Source organism: Eubalaena glacialis, chromosome 2, assembly GCF_028564815.1.
Source record: "Eubalaena glacialis isolate mEubGla1 chromosome 2, mEubGla1.1.hap2.+ XY, whole genome shotgun sequence".
Lineage (NCBI taxonomy): Eukaryota > Metazoa > Chordata > Mammalia > Artiodactyla > Balaenidae > Eubalaena > Eubalaena glacialis.
In genome coordinates, this window is record NC_083717.1 from 163,062,680 (window position 1) to 163,087,509 (window position 24,830).

General features: G+C 46.4%; 1 protein-coding gene across 2 annotated transcripts in view; it reads left to right on the forward strand.

Annotated features, from left to right (window-relative positions):
* Positions 1 to 2,529: 2,529 nt before the first annotated feature.
* Positions 2,530 to 24,830, forward strand: part of SUSD6 (sushi domain containing 6) — a 92,147-nt gene continuing 69,846 nt past the window's right edge. The window contains exon 1 of one of the 2 annotated variants that reach the window (XM_061180966.1): positions 2,530 to 2,801. The gene's annotated coding sequence lies outside the window, so the exon portion shown is untranslated. Of the gene's footprint in view, positions 2,802 to 15,288; positions 15,482 to 24,830 lie in introns of those variants that run through there. The other variant, XM_061180969.1, reaches the window with a different exon arrangement.

Sequence of the window (24,830 nt, forward strand, 5' to 3'; positions counted from 1 at the left end):
TATGCTAAACTGAGGATCATCCAAAATGCCACAGAAGAGCAGAAGGGAAGCTCTAGAAAGGTTGCAAAGGGTGACTGGGGAGGGCATTCCGGGCAGAGGAAACAGTGTGGGCATGGGCTCTGAAGTGTGAAAGTAGGTGGCTTGTTAGAGGCATGCAGGTGGTGTGGGGAGGCTGGAGCGTGGGATGTGTGGAGGGATGGAGAGGATCTGGGCCAGATTGTAGGGTGCACCAGACACAGTCCAAGACATGCTCCAAGTTTGATTTTGTTCAGTGGACACTGGGATGTCCAGGATAAGATTTTTAGATAGTAACAGATTTGCATAGGGTCTCAGAAGCCATTTTACAATGTGAGGTAGAGGGTCTTGCATGAAGTCACCGATCGGTTAGTGGCCAAACTGACTGCAGTGCAAAACTAGGGGCTCCAATGCCTGGCCTAACCCATCTTCCATCATGTCAAGCTGCCTTCCAGGATGATTTGCCCGCTCTTCTTTTCTTCTTCTCTCATCTGTCTTCTCTAACTCCTCCCTAGCCCTTCCTTTGCTTCCAACCCCCTTGTTGCTTTCCTGGGCCTTGGGTCTGCCTGGGGTGTTCCTGCAGCCGACAGCAGGTTGCTGAACTCGGTTGCAGATCCAGGCAGATCTAATGTTTGCTTTCAACCCCCTTAGTGGTCTGGGCAGTGAGGCCCCAGTAGAGGAGGAAATGAGCCGGAAGGGAAGGTGTCCATCTTCTGCAGTGAGTCTGGACCTAGGAGATGTTAGAAAACAAAATTCAACCAAGTAAATCTGAAGATCTAATTGGCTTTATTCGATGATTCAGGAATCACGGTGCATCCCATCTAGCAACTAGAAGGGTGCTCAGAGGAGTTGTACAAAATGGAAGGATTTTATAGGAAGAAGGCTGGGGCAAGGGAGCTATTATTAAAAGAAAAGAAAGGATAATTTTTAGGCCCGAAGGTCTTTTTTTTGGTGGGAGGGAAGAGAACTGCCAAGGGTTTTATTATGCAGATTGCCTCTTCTTCCTCTGGAGAAAGGAGAGGGTCCATGTGACAGATTACGATGTGACAGCACCTCATTGGTGCTGACCAGAGGATTCCAAACTGGTTAAGATTACATCTATGGTGAAGGTCAAAACTGCAATTAGGTTAGGTGTTAAATCTAGGTTTGGTATCACGGGCTTTAGCACAAGTGACGCCATTTTGGGCCTGTGGGGTTTCTCTTTAACAGAACTCAAGGAGGAAAGAAGGCAGAACAAAGACAGGCTTATGGAAAAGGAAGCAGCAGCCATAGGCTCTGTGGGGCCCAGAATGGGAGGGTTTTCTTGGGATGGGTGTGTGTGCATGGTGGTGGGGCGGGGGTCAGTGCGACACCCTGCTTGCTTTGTTTGAGCTACCTCAAAAATGCAACCTGTTAATTCACAGCACTCTTCCAGAGAACCTGCTAGAACTAGGCTAGGTGAGAGGCCCTGAGAGAGTGTCCAAAGGGCATCAGAAAGGAGAGCCTGCCTTACCCAATCTGCAGCAGAGGCTGAAGTCTCTGGGTCCGAGTGCAGACTCTGGCACTTATTCTCAAGTAGGAACGCCTCAACATTAATTGAGCACCTCTGAGACAGGCACTGTTCAAGGCCCTGGGCCACAAAGTCAAAACCGTTGTCATTAAGGGGTCACAAGCCCTGTAAACACATACAGAGGACGTATCTCCTAGGGCCGCAGTGCGATCACCTATAGATGCTGTAGCTATAAAGTCCACAAACTAGCATATGTTGGAAAATAGCCCCAAGAGACAAGGCTCAGGATGGGAAATAAAGTTAGGCGTGTGGCGGGGTTCTAGCCCGGACTCTGCCAGTCCGCACTCTGAACTTCAGTTTTCTGAACCTTGAGATCCGTCGCGTGCTTTTAGTGTGCTGAGGAATCCCTTAGGAATGCTTTTTAAGATAGATTCCAGAGTCCAATCGTAGCTTTTTCGAATCAGAATGGCGGGACGTGGGACCCTAAATCTGCATTTTTACACCTGCACCCCCGGGACAATTTTGAGGTGGGTAGGCTTTGCAACATAGTTTGAGGAGTACCGCTTCACAGGGAGAAGTACCGCTTAGCGACAGGCCTGGCGAGGGATTCCTGAGCTAAGAAGGCAACAGGAATGAAAGCGCCTTGTCGACCGGAGAGCAAACCAATTCTTTGCAAATAATAGTAATCCAAATAATATCCGAATAATCCAAATAATAATACAATAATAATAGTAAAGGAACTGGAGAGTGCAGCGCAAAGGCACCGCACTCTGAATCTGTACAACCGCCCGATCCACTCTAGCAGCGCTGGCGTGACGGTCCCTTTAAGAACACCCCCCGCCCACCCTGTCTCGCCTCCCGCGGGGCTTGCGGGCCGACCGGCGGCGCGTGCGTGCTGCCAGCCGTCGACCGGCGGGGCTTCCCAGCGGGGCGGTCGCGGCGGCGCGACGCCGGCGCTGGTTGCGTGCGCGCCTGGCCCCGCCCCTCGCCCTCCCCTTCCCCTCCTCCTCCGCGGGCCTCCCCCGCCCGCGCGGTACAGCTGGGCCGGTGACGCGCGTACTGCTGCCGTTGCCTCTGCTACGGCCGCCGCGTTCCATTCTCCTAAGTCGGCGACATCCTCGTCCCCTGCCTCCCGCCTCCTCCTCCCGCAGCGCCGGCCAGCGCCAGCCAGACAAGGGCACTCGGGGTCTCGCCTAGACCCAAGAGGGCTGCGGGCGCGCGCAGGCGGCGGAGCGGATCCCGGCGCCGCGGACGCTGCGAGCGTCCGCCTCCCGGAGGTCGCCGCGCCGTTCCCCGGGTGAGTTGTCACCGCGGCCGGGGGGCGGCGGGGCCGGGCATTGTGTCACTGGCGCCCTCGGCCGGCTGTCAGGGGCGCAGGACCGGCGCACCGCCCGGGAGGGACGTTGGGGAGCCCGGACGGCCGCCCCGCGTCGGCTGCTCTCCGCGCTTCCTGCGCCGGCTCGGCTGTCACCCCGACGCCCGGCGGCGAGCCCGGTGCCGGCGTGGGCCGGGAGGGCGGCGGGGGGGAGCTGTGCCGAGGCCGGGAGGAAGACCGGCCGGCCGGCTTGCGGCCGGGAGCTTGGTGGCCGGGATCGAGGCGCGCTGCCCGGGCCTCGCCGGGCGTGCGGGGTCGCGCTCCGGCCCGGAATTCAGGGTGGAGACCACATTTTGCAGGTCGCTGGAGAGGAGGTAGTCACAGGCTGGCTGTCTTTATTACTGTTACTGTTTTCCCGTCAAGCCAACTAAAGCTGCGGGTCCTGCGCTGGGGCAGGGTTGGCTTAGCGATGGTGGACTTCCGAGGGCACCTTGGAGCCCGGGTGTGCGAGCACCGGAGCTTTCTGGAGCCCCCGCGCTTCGTCTGGTCTTTAATCTCAAAAACTTTTCTTAGTATCCGGGCTGAGACGCACCGAAACCACTTCCTGTTTATGTATGTAGACTTTGTTTATTCACTTCTGGTTTTTAGAGACAAATACTGGTGTCGGTCTGACTCTCCCACAGGGTTGTGACTGTGGGGTTGCTGAAGTGGGAAGTTGCCTGTAAGGAGGTCAGGAGAGGGAGGTGGTTTTGGGGACCGTAAGACCCAGGAGAAAAGAGGCGTCGAGAACAAATCACCAGCTGGTTCGAGGGAAGTTCAGCAGTGAGGCCTGTTGCTGCTGTTCCCATAGAATGTCCCCTGGTGGCAGGCGGCTCGCTGGGCTTTACTGCTCTTGCTAACTGGGCTTGTGTGTGCTCTGTACAGAGGTGCAGTGAAACTACCCAGTTCAATTAAACCGTAGGTATTTTACGCCCTTTCTACGTCTGCAGAGGTGACAAGAGTGTCTTTCCATCCTTTACACTGGTTAATTCACTTCTGTTCTTTTCATTGTTCTGATTTAAAAACTATGTATGAATGGGGTGAATGCATACATACACCTTTTCTGTTTTGGGAATTCCACATCCAAATTGTCACCATCTAGTGGAGGCTAGTAGAGACATGTGCTTGGCATTGAGTTTTGAATTTTCTGGGCTTTCAATTTTTAGCTAGATGCATATTCAACCAGAAATGAAAATTTTCAGAGTTTGGGGGGTGGGGAGGACATCTACCTTCCCCAGTAGAGGAGATATTTAATAATGAAAAAATAATAGCAATAACAGGGGAAAGTTCTTGAGGACTTACTGTGAACTGAGTTTTGTGCCAAGAACTTTACTTTCTTGATCTCATTTAATAAACAACAAACTTTTGTGGTAGATTTTGTCATTATTCTCATTTTTTCAGATGAGAGCAAAGCCAAACAAGTAACTTGCCCAAGGTCACAAAGGTATCTCATAGTAGAGCCCTCACCCTGAACTACTAGATTATACTGTTAATTTCTAGTTTGCTTACCATTTGGTAAAATTGAAACTGGAGTCTTTCCAGACTCTTTCCAAAGCACTACTTCCTCAGGCTTTCTCAGCTCATGCGCATCCTTATTTCTTTCTCCAAGGTACACATTTATGGTATATTTGCACAACATTCATGTGTTCATTCATTCATTTTTTTAATTTAGTACTCACAAGTATTTGTGATACAGAATATATGCCGGGCACTGTGCTAGGTATTGGGGTTACTGCAGTGAATAAGACAGAACCCTGCCATTTCTTACGGAGTTCATGGTTTTTAAGTCAATTTATTTTGGCTTATGTTGTTAATTTTCATTGGTGGCCATTTGCTGCTTAAGGAAGTCCTGACCAGTGCGTTAAATAGAGAACAATACTGATACCACTCCTGATAAATAGAACTCCCTGTCCACAGGGTGGTCTTTTGGATACTGTAGTAGAAATGGCATATGAAACCAAACCTTACCTACAGCTAGACGGGGACAGGTCCCTGAGTGCTCAGAGTAGGACATGCCTCTCCTCTGCCCTGCAGTGCTTAAACCCGGAGAGCAAACCCATTGTCAAATGGCAGTTCAACTTATTTGCTGAGGCTTGCCTTCTCAAAGCCCAGCATGTGGGCAGATAGAAAGAAGAGGAAGAAAGGTAGAATGAGGTGTTACAGATGCAGGCTGGCAGATGAAGAGACCTCAGCACTTTGTCTGGTTTCCTGGCAGGTCTCCATTATGTGGTGACTGAACTTGTGCTCTCCTGGCTTGGTGCGTCTCCTGGCAGGGGATTTCCTCCCTTGCCGTTCCCAGGGCAGCAATTCCTATAGCTACCCTCTCCCTCCATACACACACATATGCACCGTCCAAAGGGAATAATTTATCTGGCTTCTTAAAAGTAAGAACTTATTTCAACTTTATTGCTACTCAGCATTGTTTCACTTCCTCCATGCTTTTCCATCCTCCAGAAAAAAACTTGTCTTATGTTTTAAATCTTTCCTAGTACTCTCCTTCCGCATTCTTAGCTCTTCTGATAGCCAGGTAACTACTGTCTGTGGGCTCAGAGAATTACAGTATTTTTTAAAAAATTAGTGAGCCACGTAATCTTCCTCGTTTCCGTACCAAAACAAGTGAACTGGGGAGAATGTCTTTAGCAGAGCCTCTTGCAGGCAGAGAAGGAAGGCCAGAGAGCACATGTGCTTGTCTTCCCCTCTAGTTCCCCATTTACTCAGGGACGATTCACCGAGAGACAGCAGCAGGGATGTGATGCCTGCTTACAGGCCTGAAATGCCTACTTGGAGGCCTGAATGTCTGCAGACCCACTAGGCCCAGTTGTGTAATTGCCATGCATGAAGCGTTTTACTGAGCTCCTAAATTTGACATGTGGTCTCCTAGTGAAAGGTGCCGAGCAGGATTCATTTTCCCTCTTTCATCCACCTAGACAGTAGGGAAGTCTTGTGTGGAGGGCATTCCCTCAAGTAGTAGGAGAAAGATGGGAAGGAACAAGGAGAGGAAGAAGCCCAGTGCCTTTTTTTTTTTTTTTTTTTAACTTTGAAAGCAAATATTGCTGTGGTGCAGACTTGAGTGTTGAGGATTAGGACACCTGCTTGTGTGATAATAGAGACTCTTTCCCCTGGTTTCTCCTCAAGATGGCTTCAGTCTAGGGGCCACCTACATATCCCACCGTGGTGAGGCTTCACTTAATGGGAATGGTTTTTAAAAAATGAGTATTTTTAAGTTATGTTGCCACATTGCAGGAAACTTGGAAACTAGAGCAGTGAGAAATGATACCTGTAATGTGGTAGGGCTGTTTCCCCATTGGTGGGAATGAAGGATGCAGCTCAGGGTTGGGGCTGGGGGGATGTGTGTGATGAATATTTGAAGCTGCTAACAGCTGTGGATCTGAGACTAATGACAGTTTCAGGACAGCATGGGGGTGACCGTCCTTGAGCATCAAGATGTGTTCACTCCTGCCCCGGCTAGGATTCAAGGCAGCAGCCGTTGTTCCCTTAGATGGCTGTAAGTTCCAGTGTATCCGTGTGAAACCTTTATCTGAAAAAGTAGAGGTACTGGGGAAAGAGGCACCTCTTACAAGGGTTAGGTTTTAGTGGCAGAGCCTGTCGGGCACCTGTGGATGCTTCCTTTTTCTTGTGCTCACCTGTGTCTGTGATGCTGTCCTTTTTCTTTCCCTTTTAGTTCTTTGGCCTAGAAACCAGCAGGATTCCTCTATTTGCTCTCTCATCCTCTGGTTCTTACCTGAGTGTGGAAGTCTCCACTCTGTTGGTAGGCCTCTCGGTGGTGCCGAGTTGGGTCACTTCAGCTGTGAAAGGCCACCTGTGCTGCTGTCAGGGCTAGGGGACAGCTGAGTCTCCGTGAAGAGACTCACGGAGCAGAAAATGCAATAGCAGAAAATGCAGCGACTGTGGTGAGAACTGAACGGGTTTCACAGACTCTCGTGTTGCCTGTGATGTATTCTCCCTCCCTGGCTCTTATATCTCGAAAAAGGAAAATAGCCACACTTGAAGCATCTGAAGCTGCGTGCCAAGAATTCATGCAGTACTCCAGAGACAGGATATTAGTGAAGCATTTTTCTCAAGCAGAAACAGATGTAACTCCCTGTTACTGTCGCCAGTGTTAGTGGATCCTTAAAATTACCTGATAGCAGTGTGCCCTTAAATGTACTCTCCCCTCCCATACACACCTACCATTATTATTATTATTTTTTTGGCAGAGCCCCGTTGCTTGATTTGGGGACAGGTAGCCTGGGATTCCTGATGATAGTAATAGGTTCTCAGTGGGTTTGCAGATGGCAGAGGTGGTGACTGACAATTCTTTATTACTCAGAAGAGGATCTTCTGTGGTGAAAGATTAAATGACTCAGGATTCTTTCCTCCTGTAGTTGGAGATTGGACACAAAACCTCAGAGAACAGACACAAATAGCGGCTTCTTCCCAGCTTCCCCTTTCTTTCTATCCTTTTTTAAGGAGGGGGAAAGTCTGATCTTTCCAAATCCAGCCTCCTGCCAGCAGTGACTTGCTTCACCCACTGAAGTTTAAGAACAGAACATGAGTTGCCCTGTGTGTAGACTCTCCTTGCTGAAATTTTGGCTAGACTAGGCTTTGGTTTCTGACAAAGCCAGGAAAATGAAACTAGCTTCTGGGAATAGCAGAGGAGGAGTGTTTACCCCATTCTTCCTTCTTTGAGTTGTTCTTAGTTGATCTCAGTAAACTAAGTGGATGGAAGTTTAAAAAAGGGAACTTGAAAAAGAGAACAAGGTGGTTTTGCTTATTTTGTGTTTTAAGTTGTAGTCAAGGCAAACTGAGGGAGGACTGAGGGTTTTTTTTTGTTTTGTTTTTAATCGTCAGTACACTGGGACAAGATTACGGAAAGCTTGAAAAATAGAGGGGGGGAACCACTATGATTCTACCATCCTAACACAAACATTTCCATGTATTCTACTTTTTCTTTTAGTTGGTAGTCCTTGTAACATTAACTTTTGTATTTCGTTTTTTTTTTTCATTTAACATTATAGCATAAACATTTTCCTATAATAACACATAGCCTTTATAATTATTTTTAGTGGCTTTATAAAATTCCATCAAATAAATCAGCTGTGATTTAAATACCCTCTCTCATACATCTAGATTATTTCTAAGTTTGCTCAAGGAGATTTTTTTTTTTTGGAGGGGTGATTTTATTTTCTCATATGACATTTTTTAAAAACAGCTTTAAGACAATTTATATATCATAAAGGTCATCCATTTAAAGTGTACAGGCAGTGGATTTTAGTATATTTACAGAGTTGTCCAACGATCACCATAATCTTATCTAATCTAATCTTAGAACATTTTCATCACCCCCAAAAGAAACTCCATTAGTAGTCAGTCCCTATTCCTCTATAATCCCCCTAGCCCAGGGGCACCACTCATCCTCTCTCTATAGTTTACCTATTTGGACATTTCATTTGGATAGAATCATACAATATGCGGTCTTTAATGATTGGCTTCTTTAACTTAGCATGATGTTGCTGAGGTTTATCCATGTTGCAGCATATATCGCTACTTCATTCTGCTTTATTGCTGAACAATCTGTGGTTTAGATATACTGCCGTATTTTGTTTATCCATTCATCAGCTGATGATCATTTGGGTGGTTTGTGTTTTTTGGTTATTATGGATAATGCCGCCGTGAACCCATGGGTTTCATGTAGAGATATGTTTTCATTTCTCAGGGAGATATCTTAAAAGCTGCATCCATATTTCTACTTTGGAGTTAACGTTCTACTTGGTTATGTAGTTTGTTTGGGCAAGAACAGTATAGGGAAATCTCTTGGTCCTGTGGTGTTGAGGGTATTACCCTGAATTAAGAAAAGGTGCTACATACACATATACATATATATACGAGTATATATGTATATATACACGTGTATTTATATACGTATATATACATGTATATATATACACGTGTGTGTGTGTGTGTGTGGGTGTGGGTGTGTGTATATATATATATATTGTTTAAGAAGTTTGAACTCTCCAGTAGCATTGTTTCCAAATCTTTGGTGCAGAACTTTAAACAGTAGTGAGAGTTGACAGATGCATTAGTGCCTAAATTCAGTGCACATGTACTGCTGCTTTAAAAAAAGGGGGGGGGGGTGGTTTCAGCATGAAGCCTCAGTTGTAAATTGCATCATTGTGTCTTTTGGAGAGAGTGTTACCATGAACCCCACAGAGCCTTCCTTATCAATGTAATTTATAGTTCTCAGAAGTTTTCCCTTTCCTTATGAAAAATTCCATGCGAGGGTTCTGTGCACCTGCTTGGAGGCTGCTGCTAGACTGGGGAGTGGCATGCTTGCTGAATAGAGAGCCAGCCCGTGAGCGGGGGCGGGGAGGGAGAGGGGCTGTGAGCGTGGTTTAAACTCAGGCCTGAGAAAGAATGTTATTTAGAACGGCTCTTACGGGCTCTTACTGGTGGACCTTAGTTGCACCCGAGGTTTAAAATATAGATCAGGCCAGACACAAAGAGGAACAGATGGTGCTGCTGGGAGTGTCATTTCCTCTACAGATTAATCTACCCCTGGGTGGTTTTACATCATAGCAGCCTCAGTACTGAAATAGTGCAGTGCCTTCTTTCACTCTTGTTCTAATTGGAATTCCTAGCATTCGTGACCAATAGCTGGTCTTGCTTTTCCTGCTCCTAGATCCCTCCCAGAAGCTCTGGAAAGTGTGCACGTGTAGGTCACTTAAGGGTCAGAGGGTCAAGATGATTCTACCTCGGAAACACATGGGACACAGGGCACATGCCCTTTGTCCAACAAGCCACACAAAAACTAGGAAGTTGAATCATCTTCCCCTGTACCTGCTTCAGGTTCCTTTACCTGGAGCCAAGTCCAAGGACCAGTTTTTCCAGAAAGTTCCCTCGTGTGTGTGTGTAAATGTGTATGAATGCAGCCATAACTTCCCTGCCACTGTTCACTGCCAAAAGTTTTAGATTTGGAGTGGGCTCTACCTGTTAATACAAATTCTGTTCCCAAGTACTAGGAGTCTCAAAAGGCTGAGTGAGGAGACAGGACTCTTATCTGAAGATTTGAATGCTTGACTGTAGTATCCAGATGTTACCAAAACTTATTGCACAACAAGCCAAGCATTTGACCAGAGAGAGCTCATGAAATGCTAGAGTTGGGAGGATGGGACTCCGAGGATGGTCTCATTTTACAGCCTCACTTTATAGAATAGAAAAATGGGAAATGGTTGCTCAGAGCTCATTTTCCTGAGTGATGACAGGGCCAGGGGAGAAGCCAGGGCTGCAGATTCCTAGTCTGGTACTTTTTCTATCCCAGTGTGATCAACTTCTCTTCTCTGGGCCTGTTCCAGGAAAGGGGATTGGAGCCCAGAAGGGTATGTGGTTCATTTCGTTAGGAACAAACTCCTATCCCTTCTGTGATTGTGGTTTTGAGTCTAATAGTGAAATTACAAAAGGGAATGAGTCTTTAAATTCAGTTCTTAAGAAGAACTGTTCTTAAAATGGGAGTTGTGCTTAGGCTGGGCCTGCTTAACTCTTTTATCTCTGTACTGTGCTTCTTTACAATTTAGAAAACACCACCTGACTCCAGGCCAATGGGATGTGGTTCCTGAGTCATTTTCCCGTTTGGGTCTCGCTCACCCAGGTGGGACAGTGGCAGGTAGGTGCTGGTGGCATCCTAGATGTAGTAGGACTGCCCAGTATTTGAGAACATGCTGTCTAGGACGGCTGATGGCCCCTCCCTCGTAGCAGACTGAAACCCTTCACAACTGTGGTTCTGATATCCTCAGGTTTATTTTATGTGGGTCAGCCACCTGTCCAAATGCAGTGTGAACACACGTCCCTAACTGTGTCTCTAACCAGCCAGGAAGGAAATAGACTTCTCGGGCTGAGGTGTCATATGTGCTAGCTCTCTCCATCCCAGAAAGCCAGTGAGTAGTTTGGTGTTCAGTGGGTGTTGTTCTTTCAGTTGGCATGCTCAGGACATTTTTAGAGAATTAACAAATGGTATGTTGGCTGGTGCACACTTTTATCAATCCTTGATTCTCATCCACTCCCAGGTAGACACTCTGCCATGGGAAGGCCATCTACCTCCTCGTTTCAGTCCTGTGGGAATTTTGCTTGTTACACAGCAGGATGGCAAGAAAAACAGGCTCTGGGTTTCATAAGATTTCATTGGTCCATCTTATTTTCCCCTTTACATGCACCTTCAAGTTCTCATAATTTGTGAGCTGAAAATCTGGTTGGGCTGTGATGTCAGGCTGGTGGGAGGTGGGTAGAGGGTTGCTGCAGAAACCAAGAGGAAGGAAGGAAGTCAAGTTATTTGTGTGGCAGGTATTTAGTGAATGCCCGTGGTGGTTAAGTGCTAGGTATGCAGTTGTGAACAAGAACAAAATGCACACAGCACTTGCCCTCCAGAAGTTAACAGTCTGGGGGAGTACCCGCGGCTTATTTAATTTGACAGTAGCGTTGGGGGGATCTGTTGTGTAAAGCAGGCTTTCAGCTTGGCTACGCTGAAGGCGTGGCTCTGGCTTTTTCGGGGACATTTGTGCTCCAAACCAGCAACCACCCTGGAAGGGAGGAGGACTTGAAAAATACCCTTGGAGAATTCCTCCTGGCCTCCCTAGCAAGAGAGCAAATTGCCTTTCTCTGTGGAGCAAGCTCGGTCTAGGAGTTTGGAGTTTGGTCTGGTGTGAGGATTCCGGTTTTCCAGCTTTACTTAACTAACCAGTTTTTAATGTGGGAATGTTTTCTGACCCTGAAATATTTTTTTTTTTTTTTAGTTTAGAGAGAAAAGCGGGTGTGAATTCAACAGTGAGAAATTGGGAGAAGGGAAATAGGATCAGTGGTGTGAATTCCTTAGGGAATCTTTTTTTCTCCATTTCTTTCAAGCCTCAATTTTAGATATGTTAATTTGCGTCTCTTCCTGATATATCTGGCTTTATAACTTGCTGGGGGCAGTAAAGGACCTAGTACACTACTGGCACAAATAAGGGTCCCAATAAACGCACATCCCCGTATGTTTTACCTCTGTGGGTAAGCCATCTCCATGTAGGCTCAGGTTCTAGGCTGAGACTGGAAGTTCCCTGAGGTCAGTGACTGTCTTGTCCACTTCTTTATACTCAGCTTCTGGATTAATTGACTGGTTGAGAAGGATTGACCAGGTATAGAGGATTAAAGTAAAAAGGGTGAGAGGGCAAGGTGACCTTGAGGCCATAAGCCTTGATGACAAGGAATGTAAGAGTGGTATTATTGATGAAATTCTAAAAAGAAACATTTGGGGGGAGGCTTGGTTTGAGTGAAAAACAAATATAAACAAGGTGATAAAAAGCTGTTAACATTCACCAAGTTTACTCTGACTGGTGGCAGGAAAAGCAGACAGCTCAGGAACCATGGAGGTGGGAGGAGGAGAAGGAAAGAGAGGGTATTGGCTGTTGTCCAAAATGTTTTAGCGAGGCCAGTCAAAAACAATCTATAGGACCCCTTACGAATTTTGATCCGAGACCAGAGATTCACCCCTTCTAATTTTCAAGTGCAGGTCTTTGTTTCTGGAAAACTCTGTCATTCTTTTAAAAGCCTCAGGAGGCATCAGTCATACCCTAAAGCCAATTTACATGTGTGCATCTACTGGTTTGGCCTTTTTTGCATATATATATGTTATCCACTGTGAATCTGGCTGCAGGCCAGGAAGTAGTTAACACAGGATGGCTTGTTTCTGTTTGTTCTCCACAACTGAGCTCTTCTGGGGGTGGTTCTTTTGCTCCTGGAATTACAAAATATAATTGTGTGGGTCATCTCATTTGAAGGTCTGTGAATGCTTTTGAAAAATCACATCTTTGAAAGAAGGGCTGCTCTCTGCAAATGCTGACTGTTTTTCTTGGGATGTGTGTGACAGTGAATGAACAGATTCCAGAGCCTTTGGTGTTGGTAAAACTTTCTGTGGATGGTAACAAGTAGATGTTTGTTAAGCAGTGCATCTGAACTCATTTATTAATTGAACAAGTATTGGATGTTCTTTCCCATATAATCATCTCCCCACAGGGATTCTTTGCAGCGCAGTATAACCAAGATTTTGAATTGTTCTCCAGTGTTTTGGTTAATCTTTTCCCCTCATAGATGTCAAACCCCTTGAGGAGGGAAGGGGTGGTTTAAGTTTCTTCTTCATTTAGTTATGTAGGTTGGGCATTCATATTAATAGCAATAAAGATTTATTTATTTTATAAAGTGCTTTCACATAAGAAATCAGATAATTACTGTGAGGAGGGTTTCAGTCCCATTTTACAAATGGGAAAGCCAAGGCCTTTGGTAACCAGTGGACCTTTAGCATCCACTGTGCTTGTAAATAGGGATGCTGAGTCAGCCAGGGCTGGGGTTGAATCAAACATTGGTATCCTGCTGGGAAATAGGAAAGCTCTTGGAATTGCAGACTTGATAAATTTTAACTTGTGTGTGAAAAGCAATGTAACAACCCCTTGCCTCGTCCCTACCCCCATCTCAACATAGGTACTCTAAAGGTCGGTATGTTTTTGTGTACTGATGGGACAGAGATGTGAAAGTGTGTGTAATAAGAAAGGGCAAATTTCATCTCCTAACTAAGGAAAAACCATTGCCATATAGTCTGAGAAGGTTTTTACTTTTATTTTTTGGAGGAGCAGGGAGGCCACAGGGGCAAAACCCTGGTATCTAGAAACCCATGCAGTTTTCAGGTTATTAGAGGTCCATTTGGGGGTGAGCCAGAGCAGAAATTCTAAGTTCCTTGGGTTCTAAGGGCTCTGTGTTGGGGATTTTGAGGGCTCTGCAGTCTGTATCAGTCTGTTGCAGTCTTGTTCTGTCTTTCTGCAGGTGAGTTCTGACTCTAGGCACCAACTGTGGGTCCGGGCCTTCCTGAGATGCCCCCCCGCAGCTGTTTCCAAAGGCGGACTGTCTTCGCTTCAGTACTCCTAAGGGCTCCTGAAGAGTGTCCTTTCTTGCTGACAGGGGGATCCAAGGTCTCCTGTAGGCCTGGCTTGACCTCCTCTTCCCCATTGTCCTGCCCTTACTTTCAGAGGCAGAAGGTGAGCCTGTCTGGGCAGTGAGGAGGTTGGAGGTGAAGGTCCTGCCTCATCAGGACAGCTTAGATTTGAAAAACATAAAGCAGTGCCAATGTTCCTGGGGCAGGGTGTGCTCGGACAGCCTGTCTGCTGTTTCCATTTGGTTGGGAAAGTGGAGAAGTGAGACTGGCTGTGGGCCAGGCAGAGCTTCCCCCTTTCCTATGGTGAATGAAAATGGACGATTGTTTCGAAGAGTGGGTACTGAGCGGGAGGCAGTGGAGGAGAGCGGGCCTTGGGACCAGACTTGCCCTGCTTCCTGTCTCAGCTCAGCCACTTCCCAGCTGTATGACCTTGAGCAAATTTAACCTCTCAGATGCTCAGTTTTATCACTTGTAAAATGGAGATGATAATATTACCACTACCTATCTCTAGAGGGGTAGACCTACCAGAATATTAATGATTACCTGGGGTGGGAATTCTGGGGTGATAAAGGGTAACAGGAAACTATAACTTCTTAAACTTTCTTTTTGTTTCATTTGAATTTTCACTGTTGGCATGTATAACTTAAATAATTAAAATTATGTTGAAATGTAACCCCTCATGGGATTGTTATGAAAATCAAATAAAATGGGATAGTTAAAACACTAGGTTCAGTGTCTGACAAGTAAAAGATACTCATGGCAGTTTATTTGGGGAAGAAGTGATATTAATTAGTATTTGACCCTTGCTTTTTGTAGTGTTAGATTTTCTGTCTGGCTTGTGTACTTTGGATAAGTTTTTTGGTTAAGCCCCAGTTCTTAAACTGAAAATGGGGGTTAACATCAGTATCTACTACATAGGGGGGTTTGGAGGAGACACGGAAAGCAACTAGCCTGGTACCTGGCTCATAGTAAGTGCTCAGTAAATATTATCTGTTATTGGCTATTATCCTCTCAGTTACCCTGGAAGTGAGGTGGGAGTGATGCCCACTTTAAAGTTACAGAATGTGAGGCACAGAGTAGTTTAGGACAAGTGTGCTGTCTTAAGGCCAAGGGCTGAGTTAGCAGCAGAAATGGTGATGCTGATGCTTATGCTTGTGCGGCCTGTTGGCCAAGGTGGCAAACCAGGGAGGTCTCACCGATGGGCAGACACGAAGCACCGGCCAGGTGCTGGATGTGAAACATGCTGCTGGTCTGGACAGCGGGGATTATTGAGGGTCAGTTTTTCCGAGAAGGGGAGAGGCCAGTTTAGGGCCACATCCTTCCTCTACTTTCTAAGGCAGATGGACCACATCCAGATTGACAAAAGGGAGGGGCTTGTTTCCTCTTGCTTTTCTTTCACATCCTCCTGGCTTGTCAGGTGGTGGACTCCTGACCACTGCCCTTGCTGTGGGTTCAGCTTTCTCAGCTCCTCCAGTCTGGCCTTCTCTATTAAACTGCCCTGCTGCTGGAGTCCACGCCGACAGCCTCCCAGCCCTCCTCCTTCTGTCCTGGAAGGCCAGCACAAGGACGCTCAGCTTCTGTGGGGTAGGCCTGTTTCCACACCACTTTGGTACTGCCGGTGGCTTCCTACCTGCTCCTCAGCTAGCTGCCTGTCTGTGCGGCTGAATGGGTGAGTTGAAGCCACACTTGGTGGGAGATCAGTTTGGAGCTTCGCTGTGGGCTCCTGTTCTGTGTATTCACATTTTGAGAGGAAAAAACGCTGAGTGATTTCTGCCCAGCATTGTTTTCAGAGAGTGAGAGATTCTCATCCCCAAACCCAGTTGTGAGGCCAGAGCTGATTATGCCGCAGTTTCTCACCTTGGGTTTGTGCTGCCTGCTTCTCACCCTTGCTTTCTCAGTTCTCTCTTTACCACATTTGCCTTGCTGCGTCTTTACAGGGGTCATGAAATACCAAAAATTGGTGAACAATACAGGCAATACAGTGTTTAAAGTTTCACCAACCCAGGTTTGCTTAGTGGACTAGAAGAGGGCGTGTGCCTATTTGAATATTTATTTAATTATTTGGCTGCGTCGGGTCTTAGTTGTGGCACGCAGGATCTTTGTTGTGGCATGTGAGATCTTTCGTTGCGGCGTGTGGGCTTCTGTCTAGTTGTGGTGAGCAGACTCCAGAGTGCGCAGGCTCAGTAGTTGCAGCACGCGGGCTCTCTAGTTGTGGCATGCGGGCTCCAGAGTGCATGGGCTCAGTAGTTGCAGCAGGCGGGCTTAGTTGCCCCACGGCATGTGGGATCTTAGTTCCCTGACCAGGGATCGAATCCGCGTCCCCTGCGTTGGAAGGCGGATTGTTAACTACTGGACCACCAGGGAAGTCCCAGGGGTGTACATATTTGTACAGACTCTTGCACATGATAGTTTTTATCCTGTTTTCGTGTGTTTCAAATACACCTTTTTCCATTTGTGTTTAGTGGTGGCTGGTGAACCTTGTAGTCCATTTTTCTTTGGGGTGTATCCTTGCTGTAGGTGTTGGGTTCACATTTTATGCTTAATTCCCCATCAGGATCTGAAGAATAGGCCTGCTGTTGAGGCACCACAAACCAAGTCATTGCACCTCGAGACAAGTCTGCTCTGACTCCCAGACTGCTTGCTTTTCCTTATTTATGGTGGCCTGAAGACCTCCATGAAGTGCATCAAAGTGTTTCCTGTTGGCTTGGCAAAAGGCAGGTACTTGGAGGAGCTTAAAGACCTCGTGGAGGGGATCCTCTTACTCTTAGCTAATTGAAAAATAAGACTCTTCAGTGGAGAAGCTGCCCTCCCACCTGGCTTATGAAAGCCCCTCTGAAACACAAGTTGTTCCTGCTGTTTGTCATGTTTCTGTAGTATTTATCGGGTTTTTGGAGACAGACTTGCTTAAATTAATTCTGGTTATAAGGGTGATGCCTGGAAGTTTTGGAGGAGGTACTTACAAAAGAGTCAAGCTCTGGGCTTATTTCAGGTCTAATCGTGAGCTAGCAGGAGCAGCCTTAGGGCTCCAGGGAGGGAGGAATGGCACACTGCCTTGGAGCTGTCATTGAGGATGCCACCTTTTGGGAACCAAACTGTAGGCAGTTCCTGGCCTGTGTGAAGTTGTGCCTGGGGCTTATCAGAAATGAACCAGATGGTGTTTCTAGCAAAACTGGCAGATGTTCTTGCTGTCAGAATTGATTTAAAATTTTTACATGTAAATGTGGAATTATGGGAATTTTCCTTTTGGGGTTTTTAGTTGCATGTGGAAATGCTACCCTTACCTTACAGAGGCCTTTATTTATCTCCTGCTTCTGGCCACAAGTGACTCTCAACTCCGTGTCCTCCCATCCCCTCTGGTTACTTTTCTCATTAAATGGGTCATTTGTGGTGGGGAGATAGAAGGTGACCAGTCCTCTCTTTAGTGTAATTTGAAGGTTGCTGATGGGACCATGTGCCCAGAACGTGCCTGCTACACAGATAACATCGGGGACTAAAATGTTCATCATTTGAGTCACTCCTTTGAGTTGAGACCTTTGGATGTAGCAGGTGTGATACCTAGAAAGAGTGACTGTATCAGGGTCACAGAGCCCAGGAAAGAAGGAAGAAGAAAAATCCTGTGGGGAGTGGGACAAGGCAGGAGGTATTGAGTGCCCGCTCTGTGCCAGGCCCTGTGCTAGGTGTTGTACCTAGGAGGGCCTGTCTCCACTTCATGGATCAGAAAACCAAGCTCTAAAAAGTTAAGTACTGTAAGTAACTGTGTGGAGCCCGAACCAAGGTTGGAAGGATTCCAAAGCCTGTGTTGTTTTCATGGCAGATAAAATGCATGTGTTTTAGGAAGTTGTTGGGGTGGAGGATGAGGTGGTGAGGGAGACAGAAAACAAATGCCTGGAGAGCAGAGGACAGGGTCCGGTGGGGAGCTGCTGTGGAGGGTGCTGGGGAGTGAATGGTGCTAGGTGAAGGATGTGGAAAGGAGAGGTCGCTTAGCAAAGTGATCTGAAGTGGGAAAAAAGAAGAAAAAAAGGGTTATGGTATCACTTTGAGGGAGTGTACCATTGGATGATGGCAGCTCTTCCCTGAAGGAAGTGCCGTGGAGTGTGTTTGGGGTCTGGAGGGCCAGATAGACTCTGTCTTTAGGCCGGTGGCAGTTGGGCCCTACAGGAAGCCTTTTAATCCCTGGTGTTTATAGACTGGCCTGTACTCTACTCAAAAGCAACTCCCATTTCAGTTAGTGAAGGCAGCATTATTCGCCTTTGAAACACCGCATTTATGGATCCCCATTTGGCCCGGCAGGAGGGGCTGGGTAATGCCGTGTTATATTATCCTGATTCCCTGCTGCCTCAGAGGTTGTGCAGGGACAGTTCTGCCATTTCCCTCTAAGTGACCTCTGGCTGCTCCCTCTCCTGCAGCTGCTCCTTTTTCTCTCGGGGATGAGGTGGGAGTCAGGACTGGGAAATTAGCCCTCTTGTCTCTGAGTTCAGGGTAGCCAGGAATTCCCTAGAACAGGGACTCTGATTTGTTCCCCCGCTCCTTGCCTTAAGGCTGGGGTTGCTCTGTTTGTAGCACGGCTAGCCCTTGCTGTAAACCTTCAGTGCAGTTCAGCCTTGATTTACTGACGCCTGCTGGCATGTGTGTGGGGAGTGGTATCCAAAGATGACGGAGGTGGGTCTCTGACCCAGTGACTGGGACTAATGAGCAAACAGCTCATGAGTAACAGGCCAGGTCAGTTCCTTTTCCTTATAGCAGGAAGCATCCATAAACTTTTAAGTCCTGTCTCACGTAAATGGTTATTGTGAGGGCTGATTGTAGTAATAATGAATTGAGACTGCTTCAAAAATATAAAACTCTAGATTCATTCAGAACTTTCTTAATATTGCAAGGTGGAGTCATAATAAAAGATAACACGTATTGAGTGCTTTCTGTGTGCCAGGCATTGTTCCAAGTGATGTATATATATTAGTTTGTTTAATCTTCACAGCAACTTCAGAGTAGGTTGCTTATATTATACCCATTTTTACAGTTGTGAGAAATGATGCCAAAAGAGGATAAAAAACACTTTCTAGGATGGCACAGCTGGTAAGTAGCAGCAGAAGCAGACAATCTGAAGTCTTGGCTGGACTGTGTGGCCTCTGTGAAGACCCTGAGAAAATCAGAGAATAGAGGGGGTCCCACCTCAAGGGGAGGCAGCAGCCAGGACTTAACCCTCAGAGACCAGAAAGAATCAGGGAAAGGTCACTGGTGCCCAAGAAAGCATTAGCATTTCTGTACAACTTAATCAAATTACCAAAACCGTTTCCGAACTCGGAGCCATCTTTCTTGGATAGTAATGCAATTGACATAGATAATTTAAGCCGAAGAGGAAGGACAAAATTGGTGAGCTCACATATGTGGATGGACACTTACTAACTCTGACTAAAACACAGAGAGGCAAAACCTTAAAGCGAGTGCATCTTTATTCAATTTACAAATGAGTGCAAAGACCTAGGCAACAAGCTTTGTGTTGGGACTTTGAAAAATCACACATTTAAAAAAAAATAACTCTTCCCCACTCAGCCTTTTGGTGTTGACGTTTCTATTAAGGATATCTGAATTTGGTCATTACTGTGCAATGTTAACTGCATCTTTGGCAGTTATTTTTCAGAGGAATCAATCTCATTTTGGGGGGCAGCTTCTAGCCAGGTTATTTCAGATGTGGAAGATTAGGGGCACATGGCTTCCTCAGATGATGCAGGTCTGTAAAGAGAACTTTGGGAATTGAAGTCTCTGAATTCCTGCTTCCCTCCACTCCATTCTATTAACAGCTTTCTTCACATGCGGTGCCTATGACTGAAAGTGATTATCTGTCTCATTAGCGGTTCAGGGGAATTAGCCATCAACATCTAATGACCTAGTTCTCAAATCCTGCAGTGGCTTCAGAAGTTTCCTGGAGGGGCTTCCCTGGTGGTGCAGCAGTTAAGAATCCGCCTGCCAATGCAGGGGACACGGGTTCAAGCCCTGGTCCGGAGAGATTCCCACATGCTGCAGAGCAACTAAGCCCATGTGCCACAACTACTGAGCCTGCGCTCTAGAGCCCGTGAGCCACAACTGCTGAAGCCCGTGTGCCACAACTGCTGAAGCCTGTGCGCCTAGAGCCCGTGCTCTGCAACAAGAGAAGCCATCACAGTGAGAAGCCCGCGCACCACAACGAAGAGTAGCCCCCACTCACCACAGCTAGAGAAAGGCCATGCACAGCAACGAAGACCCAACGCAGCCAAAAAAATAAATAAATCAAAAAAAAAAAAAAAAAAAGAAGTTTCCTAGAATACCCCAAAATAGTGTTTCTCAATGTGTGCTTTAGAATCACCTGATCCACCCTATACCTGAGGAATCCTTCCCTTGTTGGGGCCCTAGAGTTGGTCTGCATGTTAAAATACTTCCCTCTGCTTAGGTTCTGAAGTAGAGCTGGGAAGCCAAGTCCAAGCCCACTCAAGAGGGTGTAGAGCTGCAAGCAGCAGTATGAACAATCTTCAAAGCTTCCTGTTTTCTTTTTATAGTGAATGGAAGTTTTGCCTCTTATTCCATAATATATCCAGGATAATTTTAATATTTAAAATGAATTACATTATCTAACATGGAATTGATTTGAACCTCTAGCAAGATTATATGCTTTGGGGTCAGACTGCTTAGTTTGTAACCTTGCTATCTCTGTGACCTTGGACAAGTTATTTAACCACTGTCCAGAAATGGAGATAGTAGTAGTACCTACCTTTTAAGGGTCTTGTGAAGATTAAATCAGATATTAGATGGAAAATGCTTAGATTCCTGTGCAGTGATTAGGCAGTCGGGTTCCAGGTAATAATAACAATGTTGTTATTATTGTTGTTATTTTTATTATCCTGAGGTTTCATGTTACTGGGAGTATGACCACCCCAGTTACAGAGTAGAGTCCTGCAGGGTAACAAAACGTCCCTCTCCCACTGACACAGCCAAGCCACCGGCTTATGAAAGGCCTTTTGCCAACCATAGGAAGCCTAAACCAAGCACTGGGAAAAAGCTTTGTGATAACATATTCTCAGCATCCCAGTTTTAGTTCTCCGAGCTGCTGTGTGAAGGGTGTGGGTGACTGTTCTCAGGCAGTCAGGATATGTCACAGGTGGGAGGGAAGCACTTGTTTAGAAAATGTCAGAGAATCCACCAAGTTGTTTTAACCAATAACTGTTCTTCATTCAGTCTGCACTCGTTTTTTCCTCTTATTCTTGTTTAATGATTAGGAAAGAGGGCTAGGTTGCACTTGCCCTTTGTAATGGTACACATGTCAGATTCATTTCCGCCATCAACTTACTTGTTTTCAAAAAATTTAAGAAACCACAAGTTCTACTTGTTTCTTGAAAAAAGAATAGGAAATACAGGTTACTTGCAATCATGGAGGGAGAAAATCAGCTGTGATTTTTCCTTCCAGAGGTCACCACTGTTCACCTGTTATTGTGCTGCTTTTGTCTAGGATGATCAGGGATGGCAGTGGCTGGCAGGGTGTCAGGGTTCTGAGGAGGGGCCACCTTTTTGGGAGCCAAGCTGGCCCTCCTGTGGCTCAGAGCCTTACACTGGGCAGCTCTACTTTGGGATGAGCACTTGGCCAGTCCTCAAGTGTCGTCTCCCCTAGAGAGCAGTTACTGTGGAAGGCCAGCTACTTGTTTCCATTGATTCTGTGTACTCAAGTGTTTTGGGCCTGCTTCATGCTGATTCTGCCCTCCTGACTGTGTGCTCATTTTTCACGTAGCCAGGTGGGGTGGGATCTTGGGCCTCTTTTCTCTGTAGGAACTGGTACTGGCTCTCAGGGTTGATACTTTTCCATCTCTTGCCTCTGCCTTGCTAAATGTCGCTGGGGAGGCTCTGTCTAGGAGGAAAACTCACTGGGTAAGGAGAACACTGCCTCAAGGCTTTTAAAATGTAGTGCTTCCTCCCCCTTTTCTCCTCTTCCCGGAATAAGAGCTGCCAGTAAAACTTTAGGGCAGGACTATTGAGATGTATTTATTACTGTTGTGATGGACAAAGGAATTGTCAACTCCTCATCGATCTCCTTTACCCCCTTGCAAATGGGAATTACAGGAAATCACAACTAGCATAAAGAACTGTGTGTGGATGGGAAGGATGGAGTGTGTAACCCTCATTCCCAGAAACGGGCAGAATGGTGGAGCCGACTGACCTTAGCATTAGGCGGTCAGTGGGCCAAAGCATGGGCTGAAGGTATGTCACCATCTGGGAACTGAAATCCGAGTCATCCTGCTCTCGGACTTTGTGTCATCGCGACTCCCCTCTTATGAGCCCCTCCTGTCTAGTCAGTAACCAGCTCCTGCCAGTTCTTTCTTCTGTAGGTTTCTGTCACCACCACTCTGGCCCAGACCTTATCATCCTGTCTGGCCTCCCAGGCTACTTTAGCCTCTCTTGCCAGGTTCATGTCCGGTTAACATTGTTCTTATCTCAAGTGAGACTAGGTAAGAGAATGCAGCCCTATGTGTGTGGGAGGTCATATTACCATCCCTTCCCATGGTGGCGGTGCTCCTTGAGGACGAGGACCGAGTATTCTGGTGCCTCTCACATAGTAGGCCTTTAGTAAATGCCCGTTGAATTGGATTAGGTCATGTTTCCTGCTCGAGAACATTCATTGGCTCCCCACTACCTACTGATCCAAAGCTGAATTTCTCTGCCTGTTTTTCATAGCTGTACAATCTGGCCTTATCGTAAGTATTCGGTTGAATACTTAATACTTTGTGGAATAACCAGAGTCTGCTATGTGATAGATACCAGGAAAACCGTAAGAATTGTTCCTTGCCCTGAAGGATCTCAGATGGATTTTTTTTTTCTGTTCTTCCCTGATTGTTGACTTCTTTCCCCACCCCTACCTTCCTAATTTATCATGCTTACTTAAGCCTTCCAGCCCCAGAAATGCTCTCTTTCTATCTCCATACTTATTCAGCACTCAAGGCTTTCAGGTCAGATCTCCCTTCCTTCCTTTTTACGGCCCTCTTTAATTGTCTTGGTTCAGATCCATTTCTGTGTCTTTTTTTTTCCTCCCATTATTCTGTCCATAACTGTCAAGTAGTTGCTGTTCTTCCTTATTTTCTAAAATTCACGCCTCACGGTTTAGTGGTTGTGTTTTTTTGTTTTTTTTTTGGCTGCACTGCGCAGCATGTGGGATCTTAGTTCCCAGACCAGGGATCGAACCCATGCCCCCTGCAGTGGAAGTGTGGCGTCTTAACCACTGGGCCACCAGGAAAGTCCCGACTTAGTGTTTTATTGTACCCACATAGACTACTGAAATAGATACTCTTGCCTTATTGTGTGCCTTGATTGTTTGCTGTCAGGGTAGGCAGCTTCTCCAGCTCCACTGAAAGTTCCTGGTGGGCCGGGGCCTGTGCTTTCTGTACATTTTGCAAGCTTTATATAGAGGACCGTCAGGAAATGATGATTCACGGAGTGGACAAAGGTGAAAGGTGATCTGACAGTGCTTGGGAGTGGGGTTCCTAGCAGGATTTTGGATGGCCTGGAGCAGAGCATGGGCTGGAGGCTGGAAGACCATCAAGGAATTTTAGGGCTGTGGAAACCCAAGACCTGAGAGAAAATGGAAAGGTCAGAAAGAGTCAGGCTTGTCCCCCAGGAGCTTGTCTCACTCTGAGATTCTCTTGAAAACCCGGTTCACATGGAAAATGTGTTCATCCTAGAAGTTGGCCAGTGTTCTTGGGGAATTGTGGTGAGGCCAGATGCACGTGTGACGAATCCTCTCAAAAGGAGGGTGTGAAAGGTGCCACAGGGAAGCTTGTAGCTTAAGTGAACAGACCATTAGGGGCAACGGTGAGCAGACATGATTTGATTTATTTGTATTAATGGCGTTTGTATTGATTCCTCTGGGAAGTTTAGGGATTTAAATATATTCTGTAAATATGTTTTTTTCTTTGCTTTGTCACTGATGGGGCTTATGGCTTATGTTGCATTTTTCCTTCTAATTATAGAATCTTGCATGAACTTAAAAGCAGTGTCTTCCTCTTCTGAGTTGGGCAGAATTATAAGTGTAGCACTGACTCCCTGCCCTCCTTCCCCCCCCCCCGCCCCCGCCGCCCCTTTATTTCTCAGATCCAACTAGGACTGTGAAAACAGGTTGGTAACATTTATGGGCTGGGACCAGTTTCAGCCAGCTAAATTCCCTGTAATCCAGTCTAAATCTGAGGGGCACACCTAAACTTCCTGGAATTCTAGGTAGGAAGTGTGGTTACGGAGGCAAAGCCATTTAATTGTAGCTTGTATGAAAATAAAACCAGCTTGAATTCTCTTCTCACAAACTTTCTCTGAAACGCTTCTTTAGATCTTTTATTTTTGGCAAATGGGTTTTGGGGTGGCAGCCTCATTACTTGTGATAGAGAGGTATAATAAGCCAGTGGGTGATTTCCCAGAATCCTGAGCCTTTGAAAACTGCTATTCCTTTTGGAAAGTAATAAGTGCAGAAGCCAGGCTGCGCGTCTCAGATTTATACCCTCTTCCCATTCTCTCTCCACTAGTAAACACTGTGGCTTCAGTCTGCCTAAAAACATAATGGCTTAAATTTGTTTAAATGTTTGTAGCAGTTTGGTAATGAAGTTTGGCCCTTTAATGATTATGATGATGATGATAACAATAGACAGTAGCAGGTAGACTGAGTTGTGAACTGCTACTTTTAAGGTTCCCAGGAAGAAAATCACTACCTCACTTTACATGTCAAGGTCTTAGTGTTGAGTAGAGGAGGCAGCATCATGGAGTGTAGGGAAATCATCTGCCCAAAGGTTACCCTTTAGACAAGTACTTTGAAAGAAGTTGTGTTTTTCTGTTTGGAATGGGCTGTGTTGCTTCTTCTGAGAAGCCTTTTTACAGTAGTATAATGGTTCCTCTGGAACTCCTAGCAGGGTTCTTCGTCTGCCCTCTCCTGTGTTTACAGCTGCTTTTTCTCCCTAGGGGAGCAGTCATCTGTTTTAAAGCGCGAAGAGAGAAGACCAGAAGTTCTCTCAAACAGTGAG